Consider the following 14,331-nt stretch of genomic DNA (forward strand, 5'->3'; position numbering starts at 1 on the left):
TTCAGGGAACCCCTCTTTGTCCCCAGGGCCCATTGTGACATCCTGGGGACCCCCCCTTGTCCCCAGGGCCCACTGTGACGTCCCAGGAACCCCCATTGTCCCCAGGGCCCATTGTGACATCCTGGGGATCCCTCCTTGTCCCCAGGGCCCATTGTGACGTCCCAGGACCCCCCATTGTCCCCAGGACCTATTGTGACATTCAGGGGACCCCCTTTGTCACTGGGGCCCATTGTGACACCATGGAGACCCCCGCTTGTCCTCAGGGTCCATTGTGACATCCTGGGCACCCCCCATTTTCCCCAGGACCCATTTTGACATCCTGGCCACCCCCTTGCTCCCAGGGCCTGTTGTGGCACCATGGGGACACCCCCTTTGTCCCCAGGGCCCATTGTGACATCCCAGGACCCCCCTTTGTCCCCAGGGCCCATTGTGGCACCATGGCAACCCCTTTTGTCCCCAGGGCCCATTGTGACATTCTTGGACCCCACTTTGTCCCCAGGGCCTATTGTGACACCATGGGGAGCCCTCCTTGTCACTGGGGACCCATTGTGACACCATGGGGACCCCCCCTTGTCCTCAGGACTCATTCTGACATCCTGGACACCCCTCATTGTCCCCAGGGCCCATTGTGACATCCACTGCACCCCCTTGTCCCCGGGGCCCATTGTGACATTCAGGGGACCCCTCTTTGTCCCCAGGGCCCATTGTGACATCCTGGGGACCCCCCCTTGTCCCCAGGGCCCATTGTGACGTCCCAGGACCCCCCATTGTCCACAGGGCCCATTGTGACACTATGGGGACCCCCCCTTGTGCCCAGGGCCCATTGTGACACCGTGGGTACCACCCTTGTCCGCAGGGCCCATTGAGACATCCCAGGACCCCCCATTGTCCCCAGGGCCCATTGTGACATTCAGGGGACCCCTCTTTGTCCCCAGGGCCCATTGTGACATCCTGGGGACCCCATTGTCACCAGAGCCCATTGTGATATCCTGGCGACCACCCTTTGTCCCCAGGGCCCATTGTGACATTCCAGGGCCCTCTTTGTCCCTGTCGAGGGTTAAGATTGCGGGGTGACAATCAAACCCTGGCAGATGTGTTGTCAACGTCCTCTCCCCCCCCAATTCCCCCTTTTTCCCCTCCCTCTCCCCCTTTCCACTCAGCACAGGCGATCGGGAGGGGAAGAAGCACAGAGGGGAGAGAGCTGGAAAAGTTCAAGATGTTTTGCTGATGCTACTGATAAGAACAGAGAAAATAATACAAATATACAAAACCCATCTTGTAAGTCTGAGCAACTGCAGAGCCAGCACCCAAAGTCCTGGATTGGACTCTGTAGCCAACCGGAGCTGGATTCAGTCTCTCACTGGCCTCAGTTCACAGGGACGACCAGCAAGGTCCTCTCCTAATGTCGGCCATGAGGAGAAAAGGGCCGAGATCCTCGTGATCTCCCGCTTTTATATGAAGTATTCACGTGAACGGAATGTTATACACAGTTGGTCACCGGTTTCTCGTTGCCCCTCTCGCGAGATGTGCATCCGTGCTTATCAATAAGTTTTCATTCCCTTGCTGGGTTTAACCAAAACATGTGTCCGGTTCTCCAGGAAAATGCAGCTGATATGAAGCTTGAGCTGACAGGCAAATTCACTAAAAGAGAAACTTGTTTTTACCAAAACCAGGACATTCCACCCCTTATCATATGACATTCACTGAATACTTAAACCTTATCAATACAATCTATCAATACAATCTAATTAATCACTACTACTATATATATATATATATATATACATATGTACATATATACACAGGAGTAATTAATCAGTGGACCATCCTTTGAAAAGTTCATTAAGTTCATTTTGTCACCACAGTCTCCCAGGGCAGGGAAAATGGTCCAAGTGCATCTCATGACCCCTGTTGGTGGGTTAAGGACACCAACTTCGAAGAAGGTGTCGGGCGCCACTCGAAGAAGCCAGCGCTGGTTTCATCACCATTGTCTTGATCTGAAAGACACTTATTAAACATTGTTAGTGCGGCAGTTCACATCGTACAGTTCAGCATTGCACATTTTCACCTGAAATCAAATCCCCGTGAGGTGCACACCGAACTTCTCCATCCTTAAGCATCACCCACCAGGTGCTGCCAGGTCCCTGGGCGAAAACAATCCCACGAATAGGTTTGCCTGTGCCCGATGCAGGAGGAACCCAGACTGCCTTTCCTAAGATATTTTTCATGTGTACTACAGGGACTTTATCTCCTTCTACAGTCCATAGAATTTCTGATTGGGCAGGCCCGGCTCGATTGGTTGATCCCCTGGTGTTGACCAACCAAGTGGCTTTTGCTAAATGTGAATCCCAGTTTTTAAAGGCTCCACCACCAAGTGCCTTTAGTGTAGTTTTTAACAAACCATTGCACCTTTCAGTTTTCCCAGAGGCTGGTGCATGATACGGAATATGATACACCCACTCAATACCATGTTCTTTGGCCCAATTGTCTATAATACTGTTTTTGAAATGAGTACCATTGTCTGATTCAATTCTTTCTGGCGTACTGTGCCGCCAAAGGACTTGCTTCTCAAGGCCCAAGATGGTATTTCGGGCTGTAGCAGGAGGTGCGGCAGATGTTTCCAACCATCCAGTGGTTGCTTCCACCATTGTAAGTACATAACGCTTACCTTGGCGTGTTTGTGGAAGTGTAATATAATCAATCTGCCAAGCTTCTCCATACTTACACTTTAACCATCACCCCCCATACCATACAGGTTTTAACTGTTTTGCTTGTTTGATTTCGGCGCAAGTTTCACATTCATGAATAACGTGTGAAACAGTGTCCATAGTTAAATCCACCCCTCGATCACGAGCCCGTTTGTATGTTGCATCTCTACCTTGATGCCCTGAAGCACCATGGGCCCACCGAGCTAGGAAAAGTTCACCTTTATGTTGCCAGCCCAAGTCCACCTCAGCTACTTTAATCTTAGCAGCTTGATCCGCTTGTTGGTTGTTTCGATGTTCCTCGGTGGCTTGACTTTTAGGCACATGAGCATCTACATGACCAACTTCCCCAGGCAGGCTCTCCAGCCGAGCAGCAATGTCTTGCCACAGCGTGGTTCCCAATGGTTTCACCTCTGCGCTGCCAGTTACTTTTCTTCCATTGCTGTAGCCACCCCCACAAGGCATTTGCTCCCATCCATGAGTCAGTATAGAGACAAAGCATTGGCCACTTCTCTCGTTCGGCAATGTCCAAAGCCAGCTGGATGGCTTTCACTGCTGCAAACTGACTGGATTCACCTTGTCCTTCAGTGGCTTCTGTAACTTGTCGTGTGGGACTCCACACAGCAGCTTTCACCTTCGATGTTTTCCTACAGACGACAGGATCCATCTGTGAACAGTGCACACTGCTTATCGGTCTCTGAAAGCGGATTATATGGTGGTGCTTCTTCAGCACGTTTTACTTCCTCCTCATCTGGAGACATCCCAAAGTCTTTGCTTTCTGGCCAGTCTGTAATCACTTCCAAGATCCCTGGACGGTTGGGACTCCCAATTCGAGCTCATTGCGTGATCAGTGCAATCCATTTACTCCATGTAACTTCGGCTGCATGATGTGGAGAGGGAACCGTCCCTTTGCACACCCAGCTCAGCACCGGCAGTCGAGGTGCAGGAGGAGCTGTGCTTCAGTGCCCATCACTTCTGAAGCAGCTCCAACTCCTTCATATGCTGCCAGTATCTCCTTTTCAGTTGGAGTACAGTTGGCCTCAGATCCTTTGTATCCTCGACTCCAAAAACCTAAGGGTCGACCTCGGGTTTCTCCTGGTGCTTTCTGCCAGAGGCTCCAGGTAAGTCCATTATCTCCGGCTGCGGTGTAGAGCACATTTTTAACATCTGGTCCAGTTCGGACTGGTCCCAGGGCCACCGCATGAGTTATCTCACACTTCATTTGTTCAAAGGCTTGGCGTTCAGGGCCCCACTCAAATTGGTTCTTTTTACGAGTCACTCGATAGAGAGGGCTCACAATGTGGCTGTGGTCAGGAATGTGCATTCTCCAAAAACCTACAACGCCCAAGAAAGTCTGTGTCTCCTTTTTATTAGTAGGTGGAGACATTGCTGCAGTTTTGTTGATCACATCCACTGGGATCTGACGACGGCCATCTTGCCATTTGATTCCTAAAAACTGGATCTCCCGTGCATGTCCCTTGACCTTGCTTCGTTTTATGGCAAAACCAGCATCCAAAAGAACAGGAATTATTCTCTCACCTTTTTTGAAGACTTCTTTCGCTGTGTCGCCCCATACGATGATGTCATCAATGTATTGCAAGTGTTCTGGAGCTTCACCTTGCTCCAGCGTGGTCTGGATCAGCCCATGGCAGATGGTAGCACTGTGGTCCCTGGGGTCATTGGTTGGGTCATGGAGTCACTGGTTGGGTGATGGGGTCATTAGTTGAATAATGGGGTCATTGGTTGAATGATGGGGTCATTGGTTGAATGATGGGGTCATTGGTTGGGTCATGGGGTCACTGATTGCGTGATGGGGTCATTGGTTGAACGATGGAGTCATTGGTTGGGTTGTGGAGTCACTGATTGGGTGATGGGGTCACTGGTTGGGTTCAGGATTGGTTGGTTGGATGATGATGATGATGGTTGGATGATGATGGTGGTTGGATGATGATGGTGGTTGGATGATGATGGTGGTGGTTGGATGATGATGGTGGTGGTTGGATGATGATGGTGGTTGGATGATGATGGTGGTGGTTGGATGATGATGGTGGTGTTTGGATGATGATGGTGGTTGGATGATGATGGTGGTTGGATGATGATGGTGCTCTATGCCAAGGATGCACGGAGCATCTGGGCCAGTCACAAGAGGATGCTTTTGGATATTGGGGTGCAGGGCTTTGGTGTGAAGGTTCGGGAGACAGACTTTTGGGTGCAGGGATTTGGGCACCAAGAGTTCTGGGTGCAGCATTTGGGTCTGCAGGGTTCAGGTGTTCAGGACCTGGGGGTGCAGGACTTGTGGGCTGGAGGATTTGAGCGTGCAGGGATTTGGGGTGAGGGATTTCAGGGTGCCAGTTATGGGAGGGAAGGATCTGGGGTGCAGGGTTAAGGGGTTTAGGATTTTGGGGTGCAGAGTTTAGGGTGCACGTTCTGGGCATGTATGATTTGAGAGTGCAGGGCTTTGGGGTACAGGATTTGGGGTGCAGGGTTTTGGGGTCAGGATCTGGGGGTGCAGGGTGTTGGGGAGAAGGATTTGGGGGTGCAGCATTTTGAAGTGCAGGGTTTGGAGGAGGGAGGTTTTGGGGGTGAAGGATTTGGTGGTTCAGGTTTTGGGGGTGCAGTGTTAAGGGCGTGGAGGATTAGGGGTGCAGGATTTGTGGGGTTCAGGATTTGGGGCTCCAGGGTATGGGAGGGAAGGATCTGGGGCTTCAGGATTTGGGGGTGCACCGTTTGGGGGTGCAGGGTTTAGAAGTCAGGTCTAAGAGTGCAGAGTTTGGGGTGCAGGGATTTGGGGGGAAATTTAAGGTTGCAGAGTGTGGGGTGCACAGGACTGGGGCACAGGATTTGGGGGTGCGGGGTTTCAGGGTTCAGGATTTGGAGGTGTGGAGTTTTGGGGTGCAGGGGATGGGGGTGAAGGATTTGAGGCTGCAGGGTGGTGGGGGAAGGATTTGGGGGTGAGAGATTTGGGGTGCAGGATTTGGGGGTGCAGAGTTTTGGGAGGCAAGGATCTGGGGCTGCAGGATTTGGGGGTTCAGTGTTTAGGGCAGCACAATCTTGGGGTGCAGGGGTTTGCACTGAAGGGTTTGGTAGAGCAGGATTTGGGGGTGCAGGACTTTCGGGTGAGGTTTGGGGTGCAGGGGTCGTGTGTTCAGGGATAGGGGTGCAGGATTTGAGGGTGCAGGGCTCTGGGTGCAGAGTTTGGGAGTTCAGGGTTTGGGGTGCAGGGTTTTTGGCAGGAGGATCTGAGGGTGCAGGATCTGGGGGGCAGGATTTGGGGTTCAGCATTTTCAGTGCAGGTTTTGGGGGGACTTGATTTTAGGGTGCTCGCTTTGGGCTGCAGGATCTGGGTGCAGGATTTAGGGTTCGGGGTTCAGGGATGCAGTGAAGTGCGGGATCTGGGGTGCTCGATTTTGGGGTGCAGAGTCTTGCAGGAAGGATGTGGCGGTGCAGGGTTTAGGGTGCAGAATTCGGGGGTGTAGGGTTTTAGGGAGAAAGGCTTGGGGGTGCAGGTCTAGGGGGGTAAAATTTGGGGGCAAAGGGTTTGAAGGAGCAGGATTTGGGGTGCAGGATTTGGGGGTGCAGGGTTTGGGCGTGCAGTGCTAAGGTGGTGGAGGGTGCAGGGTTTGTAGTGAAGGTTTTGGGGTGCAGGATCTGGGGGTGCAGGATTTGGGCATGAATACTTTTGGGGTGCAGGATTTGAGGGTGCAAAATCTGATGGTGCAAGGTTTGGGTGTTCAAGATGTAGGCGAGCAGGATCTTGGGTTTTGGGGCACAGGGCTGGGTGAGGCCAGATTTGGGGTGCAGGTCTGGGTGAGGGATCTGGGGGTGCAGGGTTTGGTAGTGTGGGAATTGAGGGTGCAGAGTTTGGGGGGCAGGGCTTGGGGGAGCAGGAGTTTGGGGTTCAGAACCTGTGGGTGCAGAGTTTGGGGTGCAGAACCCGTGGGTACCGGGTTTGGGGAGGCAGAATTGGGGGTGCAGGGTTTTGGGGTTCAGGACATGGGGTTGAGGATTTGGGGGTGCAAGGTTTGGAAGTGCATTGATTAGGGGGAAGGATTTAGGGTGGTGGGATTTGGGGGCACGGGGTTTGGGGGTCAGCATTTGGGGGTGCAAAGCTTAGGGGGCAGCATTTTGAGTGCAAGTTGGGGGAGGACTTGATTTTAGGGTGCAGGGTTTGGGGTGCGAGTTTGGGGATGGCAGCATTTCGGGTATACAGTTTGGGGGTGCAGGGTTTTGGGGAGCAGTATCTGGGGGTACAGGATTATGGGATGTGCAGGGTTTGGGGGCGCAGGGTTCAGGGTTGCAGGGTTTGGTATCACAGGTTTGGGGGGTTCATGGCTTGGGAGGAAGGATTTGGGGGTGCAGAATTTAGGGGTGCACGTTTTAAGGGTGCAGAGCTTAGGGGGAAGAATCGGAGATGTAGGGGTTTTGGGGACATTATCTGGGGGTCAGGATTTGGGGTGCAGGGTTTTGAGGTGCAGGGTTCAAGTGTTCAGGGTTTGAGGGAAGGATCTGGAGGTGCAGGGTTTTGGAGTGGAGGATTTTGGGGTGCAGGGTTAGTTGGGATTTGGGGTTGCAGGGATTTGGGGTGCAGGGTTTGGTGGTGCATTGGTTTTGGGGGTGGAGGACTGGGGGACACAGGGTTTCAGGGTGCAGGATGTGGGGGTGCAGGATTTGGGAGTGCAGAGTTGGGGGGCAGAATTTTTGGTGCAGGGCTTTGGGGTACAGGACTTGGGGGTGCAGGGGTTTGGGTGGGGAATTTGGGGTGCAGGGTGCTGAGGAAGGATCTGGGGGTGCATTGTTTGGGGGGCTGGATGAGGAGGTGCACGATTTAGGGCTGCAGAGCCTGGGGGACAGGGGTTTGTTGGCAGAATGTGGGGGTGCGGGGTTCTGGGGTGCAGAGTTTGGGAGATCAGGGGTTTGGGGTGCAGGGGTTTGGGGGGAAATTTAACGTTGCGCAGTGTGGGTTGCATTGGTTTTGGGGTGAAGGATTTGGGGGTGCGGGGTTTGGGGGTCAGGATCTGGGGGTGAAAGGCAGTGGGGAAGGATCTGGGGGTGAGATATTTGGGGTGCAGGGTTTGGGATGCCAGGTTTGGGGTGAAGGGTTTGGGGGCAAGGATCTGGGGTGCAGGATTAGGGCAATCAGGGCTGGGGGGATAAGTTTGTGTGGGGCAGAATTTCGGGGTGCAGGGTCTGGGTGGGCAGGATTTCGGGGGATCCGGGCTTGGGAGTGCAGGATTTTGGAGTACAGGGTTTGGGGGTGCAGGCTTGGGGAGGCAGAATTTGGGGGTGCAGGTTTGGAAGGGTCAGGACCTCGGGGGGCACAGTTTGACAGCACAATGTGGGGTGCAGGATTTGGGAGAGAAGGATCTGGGGGGGCAGGGTTTGGGCTGAAGGGTTTGGTAGGGCAGGGGTTGGGGGGGCAGGATTTGCGGGTTCAGAACCTGAGGGTGCAGGGTATTGGGGAGCAGGATCTAGAAGGGCAGGGTTTGGGGGTGCAGGATTTTGGGGAGCAGAGTTTGGGGGTTCATGACGTGGGGATGGAGGAATTCGGGGCGCAGGGTTTGTGGGTGCAGGGTTCACATGTTTAGGACCTGGGGGTGCAGAATTTAGGTGTGCAGGGGTCTGGGGTGCTGGGTTTTGGGGTGCAGGATCAGGGGGTGCAGGGTTTGGGAAAGCAAGGTTTGGGGTTCCAGGATTTGGGGGTGCAGTGTTAGGGGGTGAATGCTTTCGAGGGGCAGGGTTTGGGGGTGTATGATCTGGGGGTGAAGGGTTTCAGGGTGCAGGGTCAGGGGGAAGGATTTGGGGGGCAGGGTTAGGTGGGATGTGGGGCTGCAGGGTTTAAGCGTGCAGGATTTTGGGGTGTAGGGGTTTGTAGTGCAAGGTTCGGTAGGGCAGGATTTGGGGGTGCAGGGCTTTGGGGTGAGGGATTTCAGGGTGCCGGGTTTGGGAGGGAAGGATCTGGGGGTACAGGTTTTGGGGCTTTGGGCTTTTAGGGTGCAATTTGTGGAGCACGGGGTTTCAGGGTGCAAAGTTCCGTGGTGTGGGGTTTGAGGGTGAAGAGTTTGGGGAGACAGAATTGGGGGTGCAGGGTTTGGGATTGCAGGGTGTGGGGGAAGGATCTAGGGGTACAAGGTTTGGGGTAGCAGGGTTTTGGGGAGCAGGGTTTCGGGGTCAGGCTTTAGGGGACAGGGTTTGGGGGGCAGGGCTGGGAGGGATGATGTGGGGGTGCAGGGTTTAGGGCAGGAGGATCTTGGGGTGAAGGGGTTTGGGCTGAAGGGTTGGGTAGGACAGGATTTGGGGTGCAGGATTTTAGGGTGCAACTTGTGGGGGCAGGATTTGGGGTACAGGAGGTTGGGGGTGCAGGGTTTGGGGTGTAGGATTTGTGGAGCAGGGACTGGGGGTGAAGGTCTTGTGGAGGCAGAATTGGGGGTGCAGATTTTGGGTGTTCAGGACCTGGGGCTTCAGGATTTGGGGGTGCACTGTTTGGGGGTGCAGGGTTTAGAAGTCAGGTCTAAGAGTGCAGCGTTTGGGGTGCAGAGTGTGGGGTGCACAGGACTGGGGCACAGGATTTGGGGGTGCAGGGTTTCAGGGTTCAGGATTTGGAGGTGTGGAGTTTTGGGGTGCAGGGGATGGGGGTGAAGGATCTGAGGGTGTAGGGTGGTGGGGGAAGGATTTGGGGGTGAGAGATTTGGGGTGCAGGATTTGGGGGTGCAGAGTTTTGGGAGGCAAGGATCTGGGGCTGCAGGATTTGGGGGTTCAGTGTTTAGGGCAGCACAATCTTGGGGTGCAGGGGTTTGCAGTGAAAGGTTTGGTAGGCAGGATTTGGGGTGCAGGATTCTGGGGTGCTGGTTTGGGGTACAGGATTTGGTGTTGCAGGGATGGGGTTGAAGGGCTTGGGTTTCCAGGCCTTTGAGGTGCAGGATTTGGAGGTGCAAGGTTTGGGAGGGAATTCTTTGGGGTGCAGGGTTTGGGGGCAGGGTTTGGGGCTGTAGGCAACGAGAAGAGAGGAGATGGAGAGAACAGTGGGGAGGTGGAGGAGCAGGAGTGGAGGTGAATACCAGAGAGAGCGAGTGTGTGCGGATCAGCAGTGATCACCCCAAACCTGCCCCGCAGACACGGCACCCAAAATCCTGCACCCCAAAATACTCTTCCCAAACCTGCACCCCAGATCCTGACCCCAAGCCCTGCACCAAAACCCTGCCCCTCAATCCTGCACCCCCAAATCCTCCACCCCGATCCTGTCTTCCCAAACCCTGCACCCCAAATCCTGCACCCCCAAATTCGGCCCTACCAAACTCTGCACCCCTAAACCCTACAACTGAAACCTTGCACCCCCTAATCCTGCCCTCCCTACCTTCCTGAACCCCGAAACCTGCACCCCAAACCCTGCATTCCCAAATCTTTCCGTCCTATACCCTACACCCCTAAACCTGCCCCCAAACCCTGCACCCCAAAGAATTCCCTCCCAAACCTTGCACCTCCAAATCCTGCACCTCAAAGGCCTGGAAACCCAAGCCCTTCAACCCCATCCCTGCAAAACCAAATCCTGTACCCCAAACCAGCACCCCAGAATCCTGCACCCCAAATCCTGCCTGCCAAACCTTTCACTGCAAACCCCTGCACCCCAAGATTGTGCTGCCCTAAACACTGAACCCCCAAATCCTGCAGCCCCAGATCCTTGCCTCCCAAAACTCTGCACCCCCAAATCCTGCACCCCAAATCTCTCACCCCCAAATCCTTCCCCCACCACCCTACACCCTCAGATCCTTCACCCCCATCCCCTGCACCCCAAAACTCCACACCTCCAAATCCTGAACCCTGAAACCCTGCACCCCCAAATCCTGTGCCCCAGTCCTGTGCACCCCACACTCTGCACCCCAAACGCTGCACTCTTAGACCTGACTTCTAAACCCTGCACCCCCAAACAGTGCACCCCCAAATCCTGAAGGCCCAGGTCCTGAACACCCAAAATCTGCACCCCCAATTCTGCCTCCACAAGACCTTCACCCCCAGTCCCTGCTCCACAAATCCTACACCCCAAACCCTGCACCCCCAACCTCCTGTACCCCAAATCCTGCCCCCACAAGTTGCACCCTAAAATCCTGCACCCCAAATCCTGTCCTACCCAACCCTTCAGCCCAAACCCCTTCACCCCAAGATCCTCCTGCCCTAAACCCTGCACCCCCACATCATCCCTCCCAGCCCTGCCCCCCAAACCCTGTCCCCTAAAGCCTGACCCCGAAACCCTGCTCCCCAAAACCCTGCTACCCCAAACCTTGTACCCCTAGATCCTTCCCCCACACCCTGCACCCCAAATCCTGCACCCCCAAATTCGGCCCTACCAAACTCTGCACCCCTAAACCCTACAACTGAAACCTTGCACCCCCTAATCCTGCCCTCCCTACCTTCCTGAACCCCGAAACCTGCACCCCAAACCCTGCATTCCCAAATCTTTCCGTCCTATACCCTCCACCACTAAACCTGCCCCCAAACCCTGCACCCCAAAGAATTCCCTCCCAAACCTTGCACCTCCAAATCCTGCACCTCAAAGGCCTGGAAACCCAAGCCCTTCAACCCCATCCCTGCAACAGCAAATCCTGTACCCCAAACCCAGCACCCCAGAATCCTGCACCCCAAATCCTGCCTACCAAACCTTTCACTGCAAACCCCTGCACCCCAAGATTGTGCTGCCCCAAACACTGAACCCCCAAATCCTGCAGCCCCAGATCCTTGCCTCCCAAAACTCTGCACCCCCAAATCCTGCACCCAAATCTCTCACCCCCACCACCCTGCACTCCCAACCCCTGCACCCCAAAGCTCCACACCTCCAAATCCTGAACCCTGAAACCCCGCACCCCCAAATCCTGTGCCCCAGTCCTGTGCACCCCACACTCTGCAACCTTAAATTTCCCCCCAAGCCCCTGCACCCCAAACGCTGCACTCTTAGACCTGACTTCTAAACCCTGCACCCCCAAACAGTGCACCCCCAAATCCTGAAGCCCCAGATCCTTCCCTCCCATACCCTGCAGCCCCAAATCCTGAACCCCCAGATCCTGAATTCCAGGATCTTGCACCCCCAGACCCTGCACCCCCAAATCAGACACACGAACACCCTGCACCCCCAAATCTTGCACCTCTAAGCCTCCACCCCTTAACACTGCACCCCCAAATCTTTCACCCCAAAACCTCAACCCAGAACCCTGTACCCCAAAACCCTACACCTCCAAATCCTGAACCCTTAAACCCTGCACCCCCAGATCCTCCCCCCAAAGGCATGAACCCCCAAAACCTGCACCCCCAGATCCTGCTGCCCCATACCCAGCACCCCAAACTCTGCACCCAGAAATCCTGCACTCTCATAACCCTGCACCTCAAACAATTCCCTCAACCCTGCACCCCCAAAACCTGTAACCCCAAATGCTGCACCCCCAGGTCCTGTCCCCACACTCTGCACTGCCAGATCCTGCCCCCCTAAACCCTTAAAGCCCAAATATTGCACCCTCAGATCCTTCCTCAACACCCTGCACCCCCAAATTCCCCACCGAAAACCTGCACCCCCAGATCCTGCACCACCAAGTTCTGTGCCCTGAAGCCCTGCACTGAAAATCCTGCCCCCTAACTCTGCACTTCCAAATCCTGCACCCCCAAATCCTGCATCCCTAAACCCTGCACCCCCAAATCCTTCAACCCCCAAAGCCAATGCACTGCCAAACCCTGGACCCCCAGATACTGCACCCCAGAACCCTGCACGTTGAAATCCTGCACCCCCAAACCCTGCAGCCCAGAACCCTGTACCCGATATCCTGCCGCCCCACAACTTGCACCCCCAAACCTGCAACCCCAAATACTGCACCCCAAATCCTGCATCTTGAAACCCTGCTCCCCTAAATCCTTCCTCCCAAGCCATGTTTCCCCAAAACCTGTAATACCAAATCCTGCACCCCCAAATCCTGCACTCCAAAATTGTTCCCCCAAACCATTCGCCCCCGAATCTTTTATGTCCAAACCTGTCCCCCAAAACCTTGCACCCCTGAACTCTGCTCCCCCAAAGCCGGCCTGCGAAACCTTGTCAACCAATTCCATCACCCCCAGATCCTGCTCCCCAAACCCTGCACCCAAAATCCTGCCCCACAAACCCTGCGCCCTCAGATCCTTCCTTACCCAACCCTGCACCCCCAAATCCTCCAACACCCAAGTCCTGAACACCTGAACCCTGCACCCCCAACTCCTCACCCCAAAGCCCTGCACCCCCAAATTCTGCCTCTAAACCCTGAACAACAAGGTTCTGCACCCCATATCCTGCTCCCCAGATCCTGCTCCCCAGATCCTGCACCCCAGAATCCTGCACCCCCATGCTGTGATCCCTGCACCCTGCACCCCCAGATCCTTCCCTCCCAAAACCCGTAGCCCGATAACCCTGCACCCCAAAACGCTGCACCTCCAGATCGTGAACCTTTAAACCCTGCACCCCAAATCCTTCCTCCCCAAAACCTGCACCCCAAAACCCTACAATCCCAGATATTGCACCTGCAAATCTCTGCACTCCACAACCTTGCACCCTCAAATCCTGCACCCCTATATCCTGCCCCCCAAAACCCTGGCACCTCCAGACCCTTGATCCGCAGATCCTGCAACCCTAAACCAGGCACCCCCAAACCCTTCCCCACCAAACCCTGCACCCCTCAGACCCTGAAGCCCAAATCCCTCTCCCAAAGCCCCTGCACCCCTGAAATCCTGTTCCCTAAGACCCTGCAGCCACAGGTCCTGAACCCCAAACCCCTGCACCCCAAAATACTGCACCCCAATCCCTGCAGGCCAACCCCGGCACCCCAGAGCCCTTCAACGCAAAATCCTGCACCCCCAGTTCCTGAACACGCAAATCCTGCCCTCCTAAACCCTGCACCCCAAAACCTGGCCCCCAACACTGCAGCCCAAAGCCCAGCACCCCAAGACCCTTCATCCCCAAACCCTGAGCCCCCAAATCATGCACCTCCAGATCCTGAACCCCAAACCCTTTACCCACAAACACTGCACCCCCATATCCTGCACCCCAAGATCCTGCTACCCTAAACCCTGAACCCCCAAATCCTGCACCCCCGATTCCTCTCTCACAAGCCCTGCACCCCAAAACTCTGCACCCCCAAATCCTCTCCCCCCAAACAATGCACCTGGAACCTTGAACCCGCAAAGCCTGCACGCCCAGGTCCTGAACACCTGAACCCTGCCCCCGCAAATCCTTTAAACCCCAAACCCAGCACCCCAAACCCTGTACCCCCAGATCGTTCCCCAAACACCCTGCACCCCCAAACCCTGCACCCCAAATTCCTGCCCTACCAAGCCCTTCACCCAAACCCCCGCACCCTTAAATCCTGCACCCCTAAACCCTGCACCCCCAAATCCTGCACCTCCAGATCCTTCTTTCCTTCCTTCCTTCCTAAAGCCTGCACCCCAAATCGTGCCCTACCAAACCCTTCACCCCAAACCCCTGCACCCCACAGTCTTGCTCCCCCTAATCCTGCCATCCCAAACCCTGCACCCCAAATTCTCCCCCCAAACCCCGATCCCTGAAACACTGCACCTCCAAACCCTGTACCCCCAAATCCTTCCCCAACACCCTGCACCCCCAAAC

At 55.1% G+C, this 14,331-nt stretch overlaps 1 long non-coding RNA gene across 1 annotated transcript in view; it reads left to right on the forward strand.

Moving 5' to 3' along the window:
- The window catches only part of LOC139826711 (uncharacterized), a 35,040-nt gene extending 33,292 nt beyond the window's left edge, over positions 1-1,748 (forward strand). Inside the window, exon 2 of the long non-coding RNA XR_011736865.1 lies at positions 1,161-1,748. This is a non-coding gene — a long non-coding RNA (uncharacterized lncRNA). The remainder of the gene's footprint in view (positions 1-1,160) is intronic.
- The last annotated feature ends 12,583 nt before the right edge of the window (positions 1,749-14,331 follow it).

The sequence above is a fragment of the Patagioenas fasciata genome, unplaced genomic scaffold (assembly GCF_037038585.1).
Source record: "Patagioenas fasciata isolate bPatFas1 unplaced genomic scaffold, bPatFas1.hap1 Unplaced_1, whole genome shotgun sequence".
Classification (NCBI taxonomy): domain Eukaryota; kingdom Metazoa; phylum Chordata; class Aves; order Columbiformes; family Columbidae; genus Patagioenas; species Patagioenas fasciata.